The sequence below is a fragment of the Aphelocoma coerulescens genome, assembly GCF_041296385.1.
Source record: "Aphelocoma coerulescens isolate FSJ_1873_10779 chromosome Z unlocalized genomic scaffold, UR_Acoe_1.0 ChrZ, whole genome shotgun sequence".
In the NCBI taxonomy this organism is placed as follows: Eukaryota; Metazoa; Chordata; class Aves; order Passeriformes; family Corvidae; genus Aphelocoma; species Aphelocoma coerulescens.
The window spans coordinates 32507945-32529980 of record NW_027184085.1 but is presented as its reverse complement, the minus strand read 5'-3'; the positions used below and the strand labels follow the sequence as shown (position 1 = coordinate 32529980).

The 22036-nt window shown below is 37.4% G+C and overlaps 1 protein-coding gene across 2 annotated transcripts in view; it reads left to right on the top strand.

Moving 5' to 3' along the window:
- Window positions 1-22036, top strand: part of BNC2 (basonuclin zinc finger protein 2) — a 323583-nt gene that overhangs the window by 277309 nt on the left and 24238 nt on the right. The gene's annotated exons all lie outside the window — the stretch shown is intronic.

The window sequence follows — 22036 nt, the reverse complement described above, 5'->3', positions numbered from 1 at the left end:
TAGCTTTGACTTTGAATTTGTAATTAGTTGCTATTGAAATATATATTTTACTGTTTATATAAAATCCAGGTGCCAGTATATGTTTGTACTCTTGATACTTGTCTCTATAGATGTGCACATTTGCATCTGTAATTTGAATGCAAAGCTTTAGGATTCAACCTCTTTGTACTGTATCGTAGAATTAAACATTTGAGCCAATGCTAAAACTTATTATCCAGACATTTTAAATATATTGTTATGCCTGAACTGTGTTCTTACTGAATTCTTTTTATATCACTCCGTGATTTTAAAAAAAAATTAAATGCAGTTAACATTTTCTGGGCTTTTTATTTTCTTCTGCAAGCGGAATGAAATTTTTAAACTTTTTCTTTTGCCACCTGCATTATCAACATTTAACTTTACAGTAACAAGCTGCACTCATGCCTACTGTTAGTGAAAAGATTTGGGAAAGAAATAAGAGCGAGCAAAATGTGAATGCTGTTTCACTTGGCGGCACACATTGCTACTAATCTAGGATGAAAACTTCTAACTTCCTATCCAGTTAGCTGTCCTGTATTATTTAGAATGTCACAGTTTGACACTGAAATTGGGAACACAGGCAGACAGTCGAATGTGGATGCAGTATCCCTGACAGTATCTTCTTGTTAGAAGACCTGTCTGTGTGTTTAGGAGAAATTATGCACTATGATGACTGGGCTGATCTGCAACATGAGCTGATTACTAAATTTGCTTAGGATTAGCGCTACTCCTGTATTGAGTTAGCAAACTCCAAATTCAAAAGTTGTGTGACTTTTCAAAATCAAACCCACCAAAAACTTTACTCTTCTTTAGTGACCACAGAAAGCTAAGAAATGAAAAATTGTAAGAACTTTTAGGAATATGACATTGAGAAACATCTCCTGGTATAACTTTAGGAATCGTGAGGCTGTTGTACTGTCCTTCAGGTTCTCACAATAGTACAGTACAGCACTGTTCTTTCTTTTCGAGCAGTGACTCTCAGTGTAGTTTTCTGTTGCATTGTAAAATATTCCCAACATGAATCCTGAATTGCACTGAGGAATGAGGATAAAAGACAATGTTTGATTTATTAATTTCTAGTGGATTAGAACTACAAATGTTTGCTATGTTTTTAATTTGAGAAGTAGCGAGAATCACATCAGCTTTTAATTATGCATTTTGTGTAATGCAGCCCTGAATAGAGCAGAGCAAAATTAAAATTGTGGATCAAATGCTAAATCTGAGTAGTGACTGAAGTGAGCTGTAGTGTAATGCTAATGGTTTTGCATCTTCTGGCATTATGTCAATAATAGCTCTAATCACATTAAAGAGAGAGCCCATTAGCTTATTCTCTTCGGCAGCATGCACCATAGCAACATATTGTAAGCCTTGAAATAACTGGAAATTTCTTTCAAAAGCATTGCTGTCTATGACCTAAGGAGGGTGTGGTATTAAGCATCACAATAAAAAATCCCTAAACCTAAAGCTTTCTCTGTATCTACTTAATTAAGCCTCTGTTATCTTCCATTTAATTTAAGAACCTTAATTTCTACTTGTTGCCTGATTTAGGTGGTTTTAGTGAGAATCCATGACAATTTTGTGAGACAGAGAGATTCTTACACTGACTGTACCTGAAAAATTAGCTTTTACAGGATTTGAACTTGAGGGCGGGGACTTTTTCAGTCACGTTTATTAAATGATTTTTCTGCCAACCTATTCCAGCATTTATGTGCCTAGAAAAACTGCAGTCATATTGACCAAGCTTCCCGTTTTTATCCATTTAGCATTCCCTTCAGAATATACCATAAACTAGATGGTTATTCATAAAGAAAACCAACCCAAACCTAACAAAACCAAAACAACAGTGAAACATGCTTTTGTTCAGTTAGACTGATCCACAAAACTTAGTTTTTAAGTCCAGTTGCACTGGAAAAATATTTTGAGATCCTGTGAAGATGACAGAATTGTTCATAATCTATACCAGAGAATAAGCCAAATTCAGAGGAAAGAGCCAAATTCTGGCCTTGAATGCTCACATGTATTTCTTGGCTACTTCAGTACAGGCTGTAAGTCTTTATGTGAGCTGGGAAAATTTGACCAGTGTATTCTTAGACCTTTCTCTGCTGGCTCAGCTCATCAGCAAATTATTTCTCCTATCTCCCACCACAGGCTGCTTGTCATGGCCTCTACAACCTCTTCTTCTCTAGCTTTTGCTATTAGATACAGTCTATGCTTTGTTGGCATCTCTGTTTCTTTTCAGGTCTCCGCTGAAAACATTCTTTTTACCTGTGCCTCTTAATTTCTCCCTCTGCTGTTATTTACAATATCAGTGTAAAACTAGCATATAAGTCTGTGCAGCATTTTAGGATACAGCTTGTTTGAAAGATGCTATACTAAATAAAACTCTGTTTTATGTCTGCACAGAGAACTATATCCTGGATATCTCCCTAATATATCTATAAATCATTTGCCACATAAATGACTGATTCCATTTGATACCAATTTTTGTTTCACTTACTGGGTTTGTAGAGTGTTTTATTTCTTTTGCATCACAAGTAGTATATTACCAGGAAAAATAGATACTTGAAATGAATCCTAGTTACAGCAAGGAACAGCTGTTGTAGGGAGACCAATCTGCCAATATCAGGTTTAGGCATTCTCATTAACTTGCTTTGTCCACTGGAAGGAAGTAAGTTCGTTTAGCCATATTGGATGAAATTTGTGTTCAGGCGGATAGCAGAAGAAACAATAACAAGGATATGAAAGGTCCACTCCGGTATGCATTTACACACATGGGTGGCCTCAGTGAATACAATTGTACTGGTTTGCCTCAGAAATATTCATGGAGACAGAGCATGGTTCAGCAATGGTTTAAGTCACAAACATTTTGATTATTTGAAGCTTTTCATCCATTTGCATTCATCTAACAAGCTGCAGAACAAAAGACAAAATCCATTGTTTTAAATTAAATATGCAGTGTTTAACATGGTACTTGAAGCCTCATTTTTCTTCTTATACTTGTGAAGAAATCATAGCTTGCTTATTTATTTAAATCAAAAGAAATATCATGCTTAACAAGCAAGTTATTAAATTTAGAAAAAAAGAAATAATAGTTGCTAGGGAAGGGAATTTTATCCAGTTCAGCTAAATTACAATAATTTATTTTGAGGTTTTGTAAGTACTTACTATTTAATCAAAAACTGAGGTTGTTAGAAAAAATACCTTGTAAAACAACACAGCCTGTAAATAATAGGTTGTAAAATTCTGCAAAGTACTACACACTTCATATTTCTACAATTTCTTTTTCAACCAGTTTTGGATTATTTAAGTGAAACAGTGAGAATAAAATTATTTTCTGCCCACCACATGCCATAATTCTACCTATCAAAAATGAAACATCAAGGCAACAAAAAATACCAAGCGTGAGTAAGATTCATAACTGGTATCACTTTTTTCACCTTTATGGGCCAAACCTTTTCACTAATGTATTGCCTCAGGAGATCCAGATCTATCATAGGGCTCACAAAGGAAAAAAAAAATCATTAAAGAAAAAAAGTTGGAGGAATTTACAAAAAGCATATGAGTGCAATAGTGTTCTTATTTTCTTTTGACATGCATAAAAAATGCCAGTAATATTATGCATCATGAGTGTGCAGCACTGAAATAATGGATATCAAGGTTCACACTTTCAAAGGTATCTCACCTTGGGAGGTAAGAGGAAAGGGGTTGGTTTACTCTGTAGGCATATATGAAACTGGTTCTCACTGCCTACTCGTCATACAAAATATTTTCCTATGTGTTTAAACTTTAGATGTGCTTTCAAAAAACACATGTTCACCATTTTAGATTTCTAACATGAGTATGCTTCTGATGACTCTCAGACCTCCCAAACTCTTTCCGTGTAGAGTTGATAGAAAGGAGAGCTCCTGCTTTACATATGCTACATGCAGTCGCCAGTGAATGATAAGAAAAGCATCTATCCCCCAAAACTGTCATCAGTAAAACTCATAAAAACAGGACGAAATTCTTTCATATTACATCATTTTGACAGTAGATTTTGAAAGTAGATTGCTACTTTCCTTTGCTTCTATTTTCAAAATGTTGAATTTTTAACTGCTGTGTCACTTGCTACATAACCTTTGTAATGGATAAGCATTTATGGTCACCACTCTATTTCCACACTTAGGTCTCAGTGTGTATGCATGAGAGCCAGTACCAAAATACTTCATTCCTATTGTATTGCTAAGCACTCCAGATTCCTACACTACTACCAAGTTATCTGTATCAATACTGGAAGTGTTGTACAATTTTGTGAGAGTATTTTTTGTAAAATGTTTGGGAAAATTTTCATTGTTTCTTAATTATTGCATGATTTGAGGTGACTGCCTGTGTGAGGACAATGTTTTACAGCTATTGCTTGAAAGTAAGACTTAATTTTAGTTTATCTGCCTATTGTGAATAATAACAGGGGAGTCACTTGGATGCCTCATTGTATCAATATCTGATAAGGTTTGGATATCTGGATGGAGTGTTAATGACAAAAAGTATATTTTTGGCTAGAAAAGCTAATTCCAAATTAATTTTATCTTGCATCATAGATATATATTGATTTTTTTTAAAAATAACATCTCTTAAGAACACACTTTGATACTCTTTGTTACTGACAATATCATCAGAATTAAACCCACAGAAAGAGACTCTAACACAGTAAAAACTCTATGTATAAATTTATTAGTTTTATGCCACTAATGTCATTAGCATTTTTTCTATTGAAACCCAGCCTCACTATGAGAAGTGTACAGAAATCTAATCTGATCCCAGCATTCATGTCTTTCCTAACTGATGTCTGTATTTTATGTCTTCAGCTAAAAATTAACTGATTTGGGTCACAGTTGCATAAGCATATGTGCAGTTTTACATCAGCAATTACTTGCACTGGATGCTTGTGTAATGTGCAAGAAATTTGAATTTTTAAAATTTGGAATTTTTAATATGCTCTCTTTTAAACAAAAGAGAAAAGGTAGAGGATAGGTTAAGCACTGTGATAGATAGTTTTCTATGCTTCCAGGACTTTTGAAACAGTGTTTGGACAAATGTTTTTAGGTATGTAAGTGGATTTATTCTTAGAGAAAAAGGTAAAATGGAGATGAAAAATAAAGTCTAGAAAACTGTCCTCTCACTCTCATCTTTCTCTCCTTTTCACTCTAATTCTTCCTGGTTTTCTTTTGCTTCCCCCCTCCTTTCTCCTCATCCTTTCCCCTTCTCTTTTTCTTTCCTTTTCTCTCTTCTCTCTGTCTCTCTTTTTCTCCCTCTCCCTCCCAACATATAAAATACTAGCAGTCAGGCACTGTAAATTCATAAAAGGTGGGAATATTTCTAGCTCTCTGGCAGGTAGAAGACATTGTTATGGGCTGAATACACTTATATCTGAATAAATTCCCAGGGAGGCTGAGAACCACTGACATGGTAGGTATGTAAAACCGTGTAACTGACATCAAGGCCTGTTGCACTTGTGTAGCCTTATTGAATCAGTGGAGCGCTCAGTCCCTAGTGAGGCAGATGTCACCAGCATCTGCATTCCTGACAAGCAGCTACACCTGAGGTTCAGGGGACACTTACATACTTATGCAGAGCTGTGCATCACCGAGGCTTCATCACCAGCTTTGAAAAGTATATTTTTTGAAAACTAAGACAACAGCTTTTATATGTTGATTGGGTGTAGTGGAAGGAGTCATTAGAGAGTGAGTTCTGTGGTGTCTGTTCAAGTGTCATGAGTTCTGTGCTCGTATTCCAAATGAGACTGGTTCTTCTTATGATAACATCATACTGACACTAATTAATTTCAAAATACATGAAGTGGATTGTGAGTCTTGCATTTTCTCTTAAGTTTATCTTAAACATGGCATAATATCTCATCCCCGCTTCTCTCTTCCTTCTTTTGTCAATTAGTTTTGTCTTGTTTCAAAGCCCTGTATGGCACAGGGCAGGAGAAGGACTTTTGTTTTACTCCAAGAATAATACCAGTCAAGTTACAAGACAAAATGCAAGCCAGGTAAATGAAGTGAAGGAGAGCTCTATCAAAAACCACTGTATACCCCACAAACAAACACCAAAACATCCAGACATAATAAAGTCCAAGAAAGAATTACAATTCTGTCAGGGAATCCTGCCTCACATTCTTTGACTAGACAGCTTTTACATGGGCAGTAAAGATGATGTGATGATCAAAAAACTTTAAATAATAAGTAGCATTCTCTAGAACATGCAGGCAAAATTCATGAAATGTGTGCATGTGCATATAAGTGTGCTATTATTTTAAAGTTTGACACTGTTATCTAAGTTTATTGCTCTTCGATTCTGTAGCTGACCTAACACTATGCCTTGCAGTACATGCCTGTATTCCTTGAGCCCCGGCTAATATGTGGGCTTCTTGTGGTGAGTCTGAAATTCCACTGCAAGATTTTGAGTGGAGAAACTCTTGTGGTTTATGGCATCATCAGTACCTTGAGATGGAAATGAGGCTTTATGGAAATCAATCTTCCTTAAAGGGCTCTGTACAATACAAAGTGCTTAAAAAATACTGAGTGCTGCTTTTACTGTTCTGGCATCAGCCCAGCCTGTGTTCACTTATGTATGGTTATACTATAGGTGGGTGTTCTTCAGCCACAGTGCTTGCTGCTCTGGTTGAAAAATAGAAAAACAACCTGATTGGAAGGGGAGTTTGCTATTGCTTTATCCTCTCCAAATTCTCACACACAACTTTTTACTTGCTTCCAAACCTCACCTGTCCTGTTTCTGTGAAAACACAGCTTCATTCTGTCTTATGTCTGCCTGTGTTATTTTCTAAAACTGCACTTAAGGAAAAATGAAGCCTGTTTTAACTTGATCTGAGTACCTCTTGTGTTAAAGGTTTCTCATAAGTCGTAAAGTACCAATAGTGCCTTCTGTGTGTGAGTGTAAATTCAATGCTTTTCACTTCCTCAGATCAGTGAAAGGACAAGTGTAACCCACTGCATTTCTGCATGTTCTGGCCTACAGCTGCTGCTGTTTGCTATGTCCTTGCTGCTATGAGTGTACCACAACGTAATTGTCTAAACATGCTCACACTGCTGTGATATGCCTATGGTGAATCCTGCATAGTAATTTGATTTGATTAATGGATTTTTGAAGGTGTAGTCCCCTCCTTGAAACTCATGTGGTTTGAGACAACCATGTTATAGGTAACCTTGCTTGTTTAGCTCCACCAAACTGAATTAATTACTGTAGTTCACTTAAGAAAAAAAATTGAGAAAACAATTCCAGGAGTTGATCACACAACAATTCTATGTTGCATTACTAATGACTTGGCAACGATCATGTCTTGCTAAGAGGAGTGCAAGACATACAGGTATGCTTTAAAATGCTTATAAATTATAACTCTGTTTACTGTGAGTTTTACAAATCTCTGTAGAGGCCTGACCTTATTGTCCTATATGGGCAAAATTGACATTGGCTTGTAATCTTCAGTTTTAATTTGCCTCTTTTAAAGATTGCAGGAATATGGCCTGAATATACAAGGTTTTCTGTGTTATTATCATGCTTGAGCCAAGCTCAGTTGGTCTGCCTGAGAACAATAAAACATCCTTCACAAAACTGTGTAAACAGTTTCATTTCAAACATTGTCATCACTGAGGAACAGCTGAGGGAGTCTGTGATTGCTGAGAGATTTGCTTGGTTCTTTTGTACACCATGATAGTTCCTCTTTGCTCTATAGTGTAATTTACAATGCATTTGGCTCCATATGAGCATTTACAGTTGTTTGCATGTTGCTATCCAAAGTATTCCTTCTTCTATTTTAAAGTGGACATTTCAGATCGGAAGTGAAATCTGCTCATTTTCTGGGCTTCAGAATGCATATTCAGGATTGTGTTTGCAAATAAAATTTTATATATATATATATGAAAATTCCTTTTATTTTAATAATTTATTTCAGTCTCTCTGTAGATTGCAGTAAATAAATGGGGTATAAAATATTTGTATCATCATGGCTGTGGCCTGAATTTCATACACCACCATAACCTTGTCATCTTTTGGTTTTGATATAAAAAACCAAAACCAAGAGGCTTGTAATCCTCCATATATTGATTTTTTATTATTAAAAAGTGAAAGTTGAAAGCCCGCTCTAAGCCTGCTTTATCAGCCACACTTGGACCAACTTTGGATGCTATTTCTAAGAGCTGGAGGTGTGCCAAAGACATTAAAATTAACTTTTTGCCTGCATTTTGCCAAGCTATTCTTACTGCTCTCTTTTTATAAAAATAATTAATTTTATTTGCTTTGCAACAAATATTTTTGTTCAGGGGAGTCTCTTCTGTATTGGGCAGAGTCTGCCCCCTGGGGTAAGAGGGCAGCTTGTAAAGTTATCAAAAAAAATTTGTAAGTATGAGCACTGTTATTTCCTACAGAATTTGCTGTGCTAGAAGTGATCTAATGACAGTTCATTGGTGCCCATTTGGGGAAGAGAGATTGGTATTTTTATTTGAGAATTATTTCACTTGGGAAGCCCTGAACATAATAAATACGAATGAAACAATGGCAACATAGTGTAATAAAGGTCATTTTTGGAGAGGATGAACTAGAAAAGGTGTTCATTGACTGATGGTAGCTTATGTGTCCCAGTATCGTAGAAATGGATCCTTCCAGCCATGTCCCAGTGTGCTCCACTGAAAAAAGGAGTGTGAATGTTACTGAAATTCTCTAGATAAGCACTTCCTAAGTCTGTCATTTCTTTTCAATTCTTCTGTAGCTCAGTTCACTTATAACCTTGCTGTGGGGCAGAGTTGTTTGAATATTCATAAAGGCAAGTCAAGTTCATAATATACAACTTATTTGGGGTTACCTTGAATCTTAAAATCATGGAATCAATTAGGTTGGAAAAGATCTCTGAGACCACCAAGTCCAGCCTTGACTGATCACCACCACCTTGTTAACTAGATTGTGAAACCAAATGCCAGATTCAGTTTTATCTTAAACACTTCCAGGCATGGTGACTCTACTGCTTTCCTGGCTATTCCAATGTCTGACACCTCTTCTGGTGAAGAAATTTCTCCTATTGTCCACCTGAACCTTCCCTGGTGCAGCTTGAGGCTATGACCTCTTGTCCTGTCACTGGTTGTCTGGAAGAGATGGAACCCCACTTGGCTACAGGTTCCTTTCAGGCAGTTGTAGAGAGCGATAAGCTCACCCCTGCACCTCCTCTACTCCAGGCTAAACAACCTCAGCTCCCTCAGCCTCTGCTCATAGTGGGGGAGACCACACCCTTCACCAACTCTGTTGACCTTCTCTGGAGACACTCCAGCACCGCAATGTTTTTCCCATTAGAGGGTTCGAGATGTGACCTCCCCAGTGCCAAGGACAGGGGGACAATCCCTTTCCTAGTCTCACTGGCCACACTATTGCTGATAAAGGCCAGGATGCCATTGGCCTTCTTGGCCACCTGGGTGCAGCTGGCTCATGTTCAGCCACTGTCACCAGCACCCTTCAAATCCTTTTCTGCTGGGCAGCTTTCCAGCCACCCAAGCTGCTTGGGCTTGTTGTGCCCAAAGTGTAGCCCCTGATACTTGGCCTCGTTGAACCTCATGCTGTTGGCTTCAGTCCATCAATCCAGTCTATCCACATGCATCTACAGAGCCTCCCTGCCCTTCAGCAGATCAACGCTCCATCCAACTTGGTATCAGCCATGAATTTACTGAAGGCACACTCAATCTTCTAATCCAGATCATCAATAAAGGTATTAAACAGGAGTGGCCCCAGCACTGATCCCTGGGGGACCCCACCAGTGACCAGCCACCAACCAGACGCAGCACCATTCACCACCACTCTCTGGGCCCGGCCATCCAGCCAGTTCTTAACCCAGCAAAGGGTGCTCCTGTCCAAGCCGTGGGCTGCCACCTTCTCCAGGAGAGTGCTGTGGGAGATTGTGTCAATGGCCTTGCTGAAGTCCAGGCAGAAAACATCCACAGCCTTCCCCTCATCCACTGATTAGGTCACCTGATATAACAGGAGATCAGGTTGGTCAGAAAGGATGAAATTCTGTATTACATATAGAATCATAGATTAGTGCTCCATGGACATCCGCCTTTCAAAATCTGCAGCATGTTTTGTATTGCAATCATAAAGTAAGGGGAAATGTTGTCTATTTCCATTTAAAAAACAAGGATCTGAGATATGGAAAGACCATGGTTTGTCCAGAATATGTAAGAAGTGGCTGGTGAGTCTAGGAATAAAGCTTCATTTTCCATGAGGATACCCATCTCCACCTCTTTCTTTGAGATTACCCTATGACAAGGCATTAAAAATGTAAAAATACTGGTTTTCTTTACAGGTGACAAATGTTTGTAGGTTATGAGATTTCTGTTTGACGTTTTAGATCCTTCTTTAAACCCTAAGACTAGGTATGGTTTGATTGCTCAGTTTGAATTTCCAAGCATTTAGGTAATTTGCACTGGTAGTTCAGATAGTAAATCTGGAGCTGCAAACACACTAGAAAAAAAAAGAAAGTTTTTTTGCACAAGAACCAAGGTCACTTCTGTGCTAATGTCCACCATATGATATCAGGCCCTTTGAATGGAAGAATGAGAGGGGTGGCACAGGCCTCAGCTCAAGTTGGAAGAATTTACTCAATCAGAATATCCATTATGTTTCGAAAAAAGAAGTTTTACATGAATACAGGTGTAGGCCAGCAAATGGGGCTTGTTCATCTTCACATTTAGCATTCTCTTGCTTATTCTTCCACTAAATCCACACTGTCAATATGTGTAATTTCTTTCATTTTATGACAAGATAACCACCTAGTTGATCAAGAGAAACCAAACTGATGTAGTCTTTTTGAATTTCACTAATGCTTTTGACAGTTTCTCTGCTATTAGCAAAGGTCAGAGGCCAAAAAAGCTTAAAATTCAAAGAGAAATATCAATAATTTAGAAAAATATTTTTCCAAATAAGATTGTACATGAAAATAACAGTATTCTGTGTCCTTAAACTTTTAAACCATTTGTTGCATATTACCATCTACCATGTTATTGAGGTTTTTTTTTTCCTTCAGCATAGAGAGAAAATAATATACTTAGAGGGAGGGTGGAGGGTTACTACAGCACTTCCATTTATTTCTGCAGTGGATACCCTGCTGAAAGTTGCATTGACTGAGCACAGGACAGACACAAAGATCAATCCTAGTGGGACCAAAACCCTTGAGGTAGTGCTTACTCAAAATCGATCAGTCTTTTCAGTTATCCCTGGCAGTGATGGCTGCTACATTTTCTTACCGTTTCACTACAGCTTTCTCTTCCAAGATAAACTGAAAGCATGGACAAAGGTGCCGCCCTCATCTGTGTTCCATTCAAACCGCTGTGATTTTCAGTCATATCAGTAATTTTGCTACATTTCAGTCTGTCCATTCTTTCTAGGTGTTATACTATCGTAATCCAACAAAAGAAATTTACACTTTACATTGATAAAAGGGTTTTCAGTGTTGGTATAACCTCCTGAATTGCAGTAAATAATCACCATATTTTGGAGAGTTCTGACACTTTCTTTTTCTTGTACAGTGGCTTAAACTGTCTCATATTGCTGCTATTCAGGAATAATAATTCTGCTCCAATTTGCATCTTGTCTTCCTTACTTCAGATTTTTTTGTACCACATTGGTCAGAAGCTGGTGTTGAACATATTTTATCACATGTATAGAATGAGAAGGTTTACTAAATGAGGAGATGTACAAAATATAAAGCAAAATCATACAAATTTTAAATATATAACTTTACCATTATGATACTTGTGAATGTATTGTATATGTGCATAAAGTGTAACCCCAAATATGATAACATATATTATGTGTGACCTCATTATTAACACTGTGCAATTACTATGTTTGCCAGCAATACAAAACCAGTACTAAAAGGCTTTCTCTGACTCAAGGAGGGACTGTCCCAAGACACAGTGGAACTGCACTGTCTTTACTGTACTGTTTGCAAAAGACTGTGGTTCCTAGGACTATGAATTGGGTACCTTCCAAGGACCAGTATAGGAAAAGGCATTATTTTTAAAAGCACCTGTTGTTTTAATGTTCTTTGCTATAGGCAAATTTTGTCTCTGAGCACTGAATATGTAGGCACTTCTGGTTGGAGACATTGAGATGTCTTTGGTAAAAGAAGGAATCAAGGACAATAGCAACAAGTCAACCTTTTTCTCAAAGCAGACATATCTGTCACTGTGATGTCCTACCAATAGAGTACTCTTAACTGTGACATTGAAGTTGCCTCAAAAAACAGAATATACCAGGAATCTGGTATTTGACAATTCTCCATTCCTCTACTGATGCAGATATTTTTCTGACATGCATGCATTAAATTAGGATTGCTTTTGGTTTTATGAATGCTACTTCTCTTCCAAATTTATTTGGATTTTTCAGCTAAAAAAATATCCTGTGTGGCTGTGGTCAGAAAAAATAGAAACAGAAATTGTGGAATTTGACACAGCCCTGAGTATGAGATTGTTTGGAAAATATCTCTGGTTCATCTATCAACTGTTAAATTAACAGAAGAGTTCTCAGGCGGTAATAATCAAATTACTACTAGTGTAGCTTTCTTTAGTTCTTCTGTTTTAATGCCCTTAGACTTAAAACTTCAGAACCTTCTTCCACGACAGTGTCCCATCCATGTCTAAATATATCTCCTAAAATGTTCAGTATATGTTTACTAATTGTGATCAGGGTAAAATTCAAGTGTTGTGCTTGTGGGACATTTTTTTATCAGAAGCTGTATTTAAGTGATGATACACAGTAATTTGTTCATTCTTCTGTCAGTGTAATTTACAAGGCAACGACAGATAAACATAGCTATACAAGATTCATTTACAGTGACACAATGGCAGATACACAGAGCAGAACCCTGCCTATGAGATAAAGTGGACTGAGTGACTTATGCAGTAATTAGGGGATAATTGTCATTAACCTCGCAAACAGTAGTTTACCCATATTGTTTAAAAGGCTCCAGGATGCATAATGACAAGGTAATCTGTCAAAGCGCTAGGGGGAAATATTAATAAGATTTGTGCAAGCCTGGATAGAAAATATGCAGAAAGCAGCCACATTAAGCTAATTGGAGGATGAATATACACTTGTAAAAGTGCTTCTAATGGCACGTTTGCTGCTCTCCAAATGACTACTGTTAATGTGGAGAAGTGGGCTGCCTAGAAAGTCAGGACTGCTGGGACAAGAGGGTATTAAGACATGAAGGCACAGTTATTATTACTTTGTACACTGTAATATAATTTCCCCACTTTCTCTTGCATTTCACTGCCTCTAATAGGTTCAAACTGATAGCTCGCTTTATGCCCTTTTATATTCCAGTGACCTTTGCCTTTTTGGTGTCACTTTTGCACCCTGCTGTCTCTCTTTTGCATCACATTGCTACCTATGACACGCTTGTGGTTTTTTGGTGTAAATTTTTTCAGTAAGCAATAAAAGAAAAAAAGCCTCATTAAGATCTTGTAGTATATATTGCAAGTAATAATGCATAGTCCCCTAATGAATAGTAAAGATGGAAATCAATCTCCTGATTCTTCTGCCATTCATATATCCTGCATATAGTACAGCTGAATCCCCTTATTGAGACACAATTTGGATTCAATCAGAAAACCAAGCATGTAGTGAAATCCGGTTTATGAGTGTAATTCACTGGCACTTTCATTCCAGTGTTTACGTCCTTGGGCAACTTCTCAATTCCTTACAATGCCCCCAGTTAGGTAAATTTCTTACTGACTTAGTAGGTAATTTTACTTACAAGCCCAGAAAGACTCAGTTTTTGTTGATTGCGTTTTCCAGTTAAAAAGTGAGGGAAGGGCCATCTGATAATTTGATTTGACTTGACTGGTTAGATGTCTTGCCCAGCATTTGGTGCAGTCAGTAGAGCAAGGATATCAGACACGATTTGTTTATATTATCACATGGTACATTGGGAAAGGTCTTGGCTGAAGACAGCCTGGGTGTCTCTTGTGGCCATGTGTATTGCAAATACAATACCTCATCAGGGCAGTGAATATTTCCTGTTTCTCATAAAAATTATGTGTCATTCTTTCAGTGTTAGTGGAACTGAGGCTCAGGAAGAACTTAATACACTTACTGAAAGACTGCCAAAGCACAGAAAACCAGAGAAAACATAACTTTACTCCTCACTGAATTTTGCAGCACTAACACCAAAAAGTAAAAGTACAAGTGATTTTTGGTGACTGATAGTATGAAGGCAAATTTTTTTACATACTATACCAAAATGGGCAAATACATGTGCAAAAATTGGTGAAAGTGAGAATGAAAATCAATCGTTATTATTACATGCATTATGGTTATTTCCAACCCACCTGCATGCAAAATTGTGTTCTGAAGTTATTTTGTACCTGAAATTATTTCAGTGGCTTGTTCATGTCTCTGTTTACATGTTATCTGAGAAGTGCCTGTGGCACCTCATACACTCTAAATTTTACACACATACACCATGTGCTTGCTGATTTAATTGCCTCTAGTAGCCATGTTAGCCTAAGGATAAACACGCTGTTACTTGCCACAAATTAGTGGCAAAGCTTCTTCAGATACTTCAATGAATTTTCCACTCTAGCAGGTTGTAGAGAAGCAAAGGCGTCAAAATATTCTTTATACTTCAAGTCCACGGTTGTGGATTTCAAAGCTGTTTAAGAAATTTGAATAAACAATTTCAATGAAGTATTCCATTTCAGGAATGTTGAGAACAAATGCTTCCCCTTTAGTGCACATTAAAAATATTTTTGTGAACAGCTACCATAAAGCATATGTTCACCTCACATTAATTTCTTATTTCAAAAAGTCTTTGGGACATCTCAACCAGAATGGATGGTGAAGGGAATAAATGTTTGCATTTGCAAATTTGTGCAGTTCTTGGGGTGAGAAGGGCAAAACACTTGGGAAGGGCCCTAGTATCTCAAAATAAATGAGATAAAGAGAACTGCTGAAAAATTGCTTTGGATGTTCTTAAAGCTTAAAGAGTCAATTTGTGTCCATGCTAGCAGGAATTCTGCTGTCCTCAATTAGTGGCAGCTTTTGCCTTTTAATAGTTGTCACCACCATGATGGTTGTGAATCAAAGCAAATTTTGTTGACATCATAGTATTTTGTCCTGGCTTTGGGTGGGATAGAGTTAGTTGTTTTCTTAGTAGCTGGTGCAGTAGTGTGTTTTGGATTTGGTATGAGCATCCTGTTGATAGCACACTGATTTCTAGTTGTTGCTAAGTAGTGCTTACCCTAAACCAAGAACTTTCTCAGTGTCTCATGTGCTGCCAGTAACCAGTTGCAGGAGAAGCTGTGAGGGAGCATGGCCAGGACAGGTGGCTTGAACTGGCCAAAGGTATGTTCCGTACCCTTGGACATCATGCCCAGTATATAAACTGGGGGGAGTTGGCTGGAAAGGGCCAGTCACTGCTTGGGGACAGTCTGGGTATCAGTCAGCAGGCAGTGAGAAATTGTATTGTGCATCACTTCTTTCTCTTGGATTTTATTCCTCTCTCCTTTTCATTACCAGTAATAGTAATATATTTTATTTTATTTCAATTATGAAACTGTTCTTGTCTGAGCCCAAAAGGTTTACTTTTCCTCTCTGATTCTCCTGCCCACTGGGGTCAGAGGGAATAGTGAGTGAGCAGCTGTGTGGTGCTGTGGGCCAGCTGGGGTTAAACCACAGCAGTTATACCACTGTGAAAACTAGTAAATGCAAGAAGAGTATCAGACTCTTGTTGTGCTTAGATTTTTACCTCTAAGTATGGACAGACATCTGCTGTGAAAAAAAAACTTTTCTGGCACCCAAATATAAAGAGATTTTACGTAGTTGCTATGATTAAATAAAGCTCAAGCTGTTCTGATTAAATACACTGTAACCCCACAGTGATCTATTATAGTTTTAAAAATAAAAATACTATATGCAGTGTTTTTCAGGAAAAAAATAGTCACTATCTTGTGAATTATACATTCTTATCTGGTCCATAATCAAAAGCATTCCATAACAAAGTGAGTATTTTATCAAAAGTCAACAATATGTTTAAAAAATCAGACAAAGCATTTAAAACTAGTTCCCTTGCATCCTAATAGTTTCACTGGATTTGCAGAGGTGAATACACATTCATTAAGAGGGGAAAGAATTCAAATTACTGTATCTTTTCTGAAATCAGTGAGACATTACCCCCAATCCACATGGATGCTTTGTAATTGGCAAATGATGGAGTGTCCTCATTTTTCAGGACAATGCTTTCAAGGGCATTTAAGGTTGATGAACCTGAGAAATGAAAAGGCATGTTGCAACTGGGGTACACTATGAGGAATTTCAGTCCCCAAAAAGAGTCATGTGCTCAGGATCCAGTGTTTTCATATCACTCCATGCAGCTTAGTCCAGAACCAGCACCCCAGCAGGTTGCTTGTGCAGGGAGGGGTCTGCACTGCATGCATCTTTGGGATAAGACATGAAACAGAAGACCTGCATACTTTTGGTCAATAAAGACCCTGAAGGCCATTAAGTGAGAGTGTGGGTGGTTAATGGCGGTGTCCCAGCCAGGTTTCCGCTGCGGTTATTGCATTCCACTGCCTTATGTTTCATCTGCAGTTTCAGCAGGACATGGTGTTCCTCACTTTCACTCCAAAACCGTTGAGCAGTGCTCCTGTGCGTTGTTACACAGCTGCTGTGTTCCACCATGGTGGTACACCCCCAATATATATTCCCACAGATTTGGCTCCACATCATGTTTCAGGGCTAAGTTAGGTCAAAATCACTTTCCAGTGTGGTCCGTGGAATTACTCCAGGTTTATGGTGCAATTATTCTTGATCTATAGTGCATCCAGATTTGCCCCAGTGTCTACAGTATCAGTTTGTAAAGTTTGCAAAAGTCTTTGGGGGTCCTTTTGGTCAAAACACAAAACTTTTTTTCTGCTGAATGCATAAGGAGATGTGGCGAATAAAGAGCAACCAGGGCAAATACTGTTACACACCTGGCAGCAAAGTAAGCCTGTAAGTATATACATCTATATACATAAGTAAATAAGGTCTCCTTCATGCTACTCTTCATTTGAATACACCTTGCCAATGTAATTCTCAGTGATTCTTTGGGGAGAGACAGTCACCTTCTCTTCTCCTATAGCATGCAGGTATCCTCATGCATACCCTGTGTCTTTGGGGCAAGGCAAACAACTGGTAAGAGAAAGGGGGTGCCAGAAGGGAAGAACATCTATCAATTCTAGCAGAATGGAGGCTGCAGTGAAGTCAAAATATAAAGGTTTTGCATTATTGACTGAGAACACAGTAGTGCTGCACTGCTTGTTCCTGCTGCAGCAGTACAACTTGAGGAAAGGACTGCTGACACTTAAACATGAATTTTTTTCATATGGTTTCCCTTGGTGAAGGGAGGCTGGTGGGAGGAGGATGAGAAGTGACAGCTGAGGAGAAAAAATTTCAACCATGCCTCTTTGCAGATTGAGTGTGTTAAATCTCGTATTAGTTGCACATGTAAAATCACAGTGAGCAAGTATGCATACTTTTCTTCATGTTTACAGGACCAAAGGTGAGTGAGATTCAGCATGGTAAAAACTCCTACCAGGAAAATGAGTATCTGATTGCATGTGTGAGTGTATTTCTGTGGAAAACTAGATAGAAGGCTTACTTTGGTTCTACTGAGATCAGTGGGAGTTAGCCAAAATGAGTTAGAGATGTTGCACATCATCCCATCTGTACTGAGTTGTTGTGCTGCTGCACAGTTTTGGTAACTTTTACCCCAGGAGTAGCAGGACTACCCATAGTGTAACAGCTTGAAATTGAATTATGAAGCAAAGAGACGCTTCTGGGAAATTCAGCCAAACAAAAACAACAAACCCTAAATCATGGAAATTATGAAGTCTTTTCTTTATTAGAAACAGATGTTACTTTTTTTCTGTCAACACCCTAATTAAAACCATCCTGTGCAATTATAGTATGACCAAATTAATATATTTCAATCTGCTTTTCAACTGTTACAGCTGCATTCAAAATATTTCTTTGAGATCAGCTAGAAAATACATAGCTCCTTAAGAAGAGCTTATAGAAGAAAGATTCGTGATAAACTCTGGGCTTGCCTAATTATTTTATCAAACATGTATCTATGCAATATTTTGTAACAAGGAAACTTCACTGATATGCATCAAAAGTCACAGTTAGGTGCGTATGCAAACTTAATAAAATATGAAGCCGAGCAATGATTTTTTTCTGTATAACTTTGAGTGGTTCTCAGCAGTTATCACAGTAGTGCCTGAAAATAATCCTTGAGTGTTTCCTAGAACATAAGGCTAGTTTTAGAAGCAATCTAACTACTTCTTAACCTTTCTATTTATCTCGGACTCGTATAGTCATCTCTCACTGTGTATCCAGGCAGGTGTACACATACATTTTTCCTATGCTAAGTTAATCAGTAAGATAGAATAGAACTGCAAAAAGTCTGTGCTGTGTATGTACGCAAATGTGTTTCTCTGTGTGTATATAAAATTTTCTGCCTCTAATGAAGTCACAGCAGTCGTGGGAGCTTCTCACAAAAAATGAGAATTTAAAACAACTGATTTCGTAACAAAAGTTCAAGGTTTAGGGTGTATGTTTATAGCATATGCTTGTGTAGACAGCCCTTATTTTCTAAATAGGCACTTTTTAAATTGGGAGGCTTTAAAACTGAATTGAAAGACTTAAAGGCGTTCAGGAAACAAAGACTCACCTTCGCAATCATCCCTAGTTAAGCTCCTAAAAATTAGAGTGATCTTTGTGTCCATTTTCTGTTGTAGCCTGTTTGTGTCATTCAAGATAATCATCTTGATACCACCATGTGTTCTTCTAGACCCAGAAGTTTATGACAAGATGTACCCTAACACATCCTGACACATACCTCTCTTCCTAACATACCATCAGCAAAAATCAGAAGCCAGGTTCAGGGTGAACCATGATATTACTTTACAGATCTAATGTAGTATGTGTGTATGTAGTACGTACGTGGAGCTGTATCTATTCAAATAATAGGCTTGAGTGTGTGGTTAGAGTTAAAAAAGGTTCAGGGTTATGTCTTGTATCCTTGGAGGTCAATTTAATATAGTTTAAAGATTAAAAGACTTTCTCCATCTGAAATTGTGAGAAAGATATCCACACAGTAAAATAAAATTTAATAAATAAATAAGACAAAAATAAAATAAAATAAAATAGATTAAATTAAAAATCAAAGCAAGGCTGTATGGACAAAGAAGGAAGAGAATCAGTGTATGTTGTACAGATTGGGCTTACTTGTCTACTGCCTGGCTTAGAGCTGTATGCATGCAGTGGTATCTCTGTACTCACTGACTTCCTTGTACACATTGTCACAGGAGGCTTGGCTTAATCAGCTGTGAGCTGAAAAAAGTAATATAAATTGGAACCTTTTGTCATGAAGTATTTAAATGTTGATACGCTTTAATGGCTTCAGGGAGAAAATTTAGCATGAGAGATTGTAAGAAACAAGAAATCGATTACGTGTAAGAAAGGACTTGAACCTCTAATCAAGTATTACCATATACAGAAAGATCCCTAGCTAGTTATAGCTAAATTCAAATGGGATAATGGTTAGATTTTTTGTTAATTTTAATTTTTATCAAAAAATGACATTCCTATTCACTCTTTATCTAGTTTTGCATAATACATACTTACAATGATTTATGGAAAGCTTTCACTGTGTAAATATTGAAGCATATGCTAGACAGTATCCATAAGCAGTGAGGGTTTTATGGAATATAGGCATCTGTGCAATTCTGTTTACTTTTGTTGGGCAAAAAAGGCCAAACAACTTCTTACTGAAAATTAACAAGTTAAAGCTTGATATAACTAGCAGGAGTAGACAAGGATTATTTAAGAGCAACTTTCTGATTCCCTACTTTTTTTATGACAGCAAGGGTAACTCCATGACTATCACAACTTGACTGCCAGTTTCTCTGATCAGTGGGACTTACAGCTGCTGAAGGTCTGGTGCTCCTCATTGTAAATTCTTAAACAAAATGAAACAAAGGGTGGTAGTGTCTCATCAAGAGATAACTCATGTAGATAAGTGCCTGCTTTGCCCAGCTGAGATGTGGAATAATTCTCTCAAAGCACACAGGGAACCCCTCCATTTAGGTGCTTGCCTGGCTGTTCTGTGTGTGCAGAGAGCAAGCTGGCTGTGCTGCCTTCAGGGAGAGACTGTGTGACACTGCTTTCCCCTTATATGTGGGAGTCTGTTGTAGGATCTCTACCTACTATTCTCATGAGTTAATTTTGAACTAGCTGTGATTAACTTTTATTTACGTACATATCCATTTTTGTAAAGCATCTGTTACACGTGTGAGTGATTTACAAATTAAAACAAAAACAAAATAAAATGTAACAATAGTACATTACAAAGCAGCCTGCAGCTGGCAGCAGACAGGAATCCTAATTCAATATATGTAAGCAGAGTTACAGTTAGAAGGAATTAATATTTGTGATTTGGGATGAAAAATGTGTGCATATAGACCAGGTCAGATGTGACAGTGAAGGCCTGGAGATCAAAATCTGAACCAAGTCTGGTTTTGCAGTTCCATGTAGGAACTGAAGTAGATGTAACAAACTTTAGATCTTGCCCAAGGGGAGAATAGCTAAAGTTAATTGGATGGAAAAAGCCAAATACAATATTGGAGCTTTAAAATATAAACCTGTCCTTTAATTTTTTTATGGCTTGGAGTTTTTTTCCTTCCACCTCTCATCCAATTTAGGTTTTGTTTTGTTTCACTTATTTTTCTTGTTGGGAGGGAATTTTGATATTCTAGATGATTTCCCTTAGATAGTACTGACTGCCTGTAAAATACTGCTACATCAAGAACTGTAAGAACACAGAAATCAAAGATGTCCACTGTGCTTATGGGTGTTCAGAGGTGGGGACATTACCTGACTAATGCTGCAAACCAAAACCAACATCTGCATCATGATGTTTTGTTCATCACTGTAAATACAGACTGAACATTTTCTACACATGGATGGGTTTTGGGGCTTTCCATCTGGGTCAACTGGGTAAGATTTTCCAAGTTATTTGCTGTTGAGGGTTTCAGCCTTTCACGGTTTGAGTGGAAATGTTTGTGTATGGAGCATTTCTAAAGATTTTGTAGTTGTATCTAAGGTACTGAAACATACATGGCCTTAACCTTTGGCATTAACTTTATACCCAGAAAGGTGAGCTGAACTGAACATGTCCAGACTGAAACAATAAAATCAACTGTAATTAATTAAATGCATGCTTTAGTGCTTGACATTGCAAAATTATATTTTTCAGTGCTCTAGAAAATGTGAGGGAAGAGAAGAATCAATCCTCTGTAGACTGAAAATAATTAATTAATTTAATAAATTAAAAAATTAATCCAGGGGGTAAAGGGGCTGGAGGGGAAGAAAGGTATTTTCAGACTTCATAATCATACAAAAGTTAATGGTTTTTACAATAATGTGTAGTCCAAAGTCTTCGGATAAGGTTCAGAACCTGAGACTCGGATGTAAAAATATCAGAAGCAGTATGGTGGTGTGTCGTGTAAGGCTTTCGAACTGTTTAATGCATGAGGAAGCATTGGAATAAATCTGGTTTGATGGCCTTCCACATTTCTTGTTGGTTATAGTTACTGTGCTAATGTTATGTCCAGCATTTGCCCAAAAGGAAAGATGCCAATAAAATGATGTATTCATTATATAAGTATTTTAATATGTTTTTATCAATACTTGCTGGAATGGATTGCCTGACATTACATTGCAGAATTTTTAAGTCCTACCTTCAGGCAAATCTCATGCTTACTAGCAAAAATGAAAGTGTGAAATGCTTTTTAATGTATATTTAACAACAGATAGTCTAGTGATTACTGATGTGTATTCTCTCTGGATTTTTCCCTTGCTATCAGAAGGCAATGTTAAGAGACAACATTTTTACACATTTATGCTACCTACATCCATCAGATCCTTACTT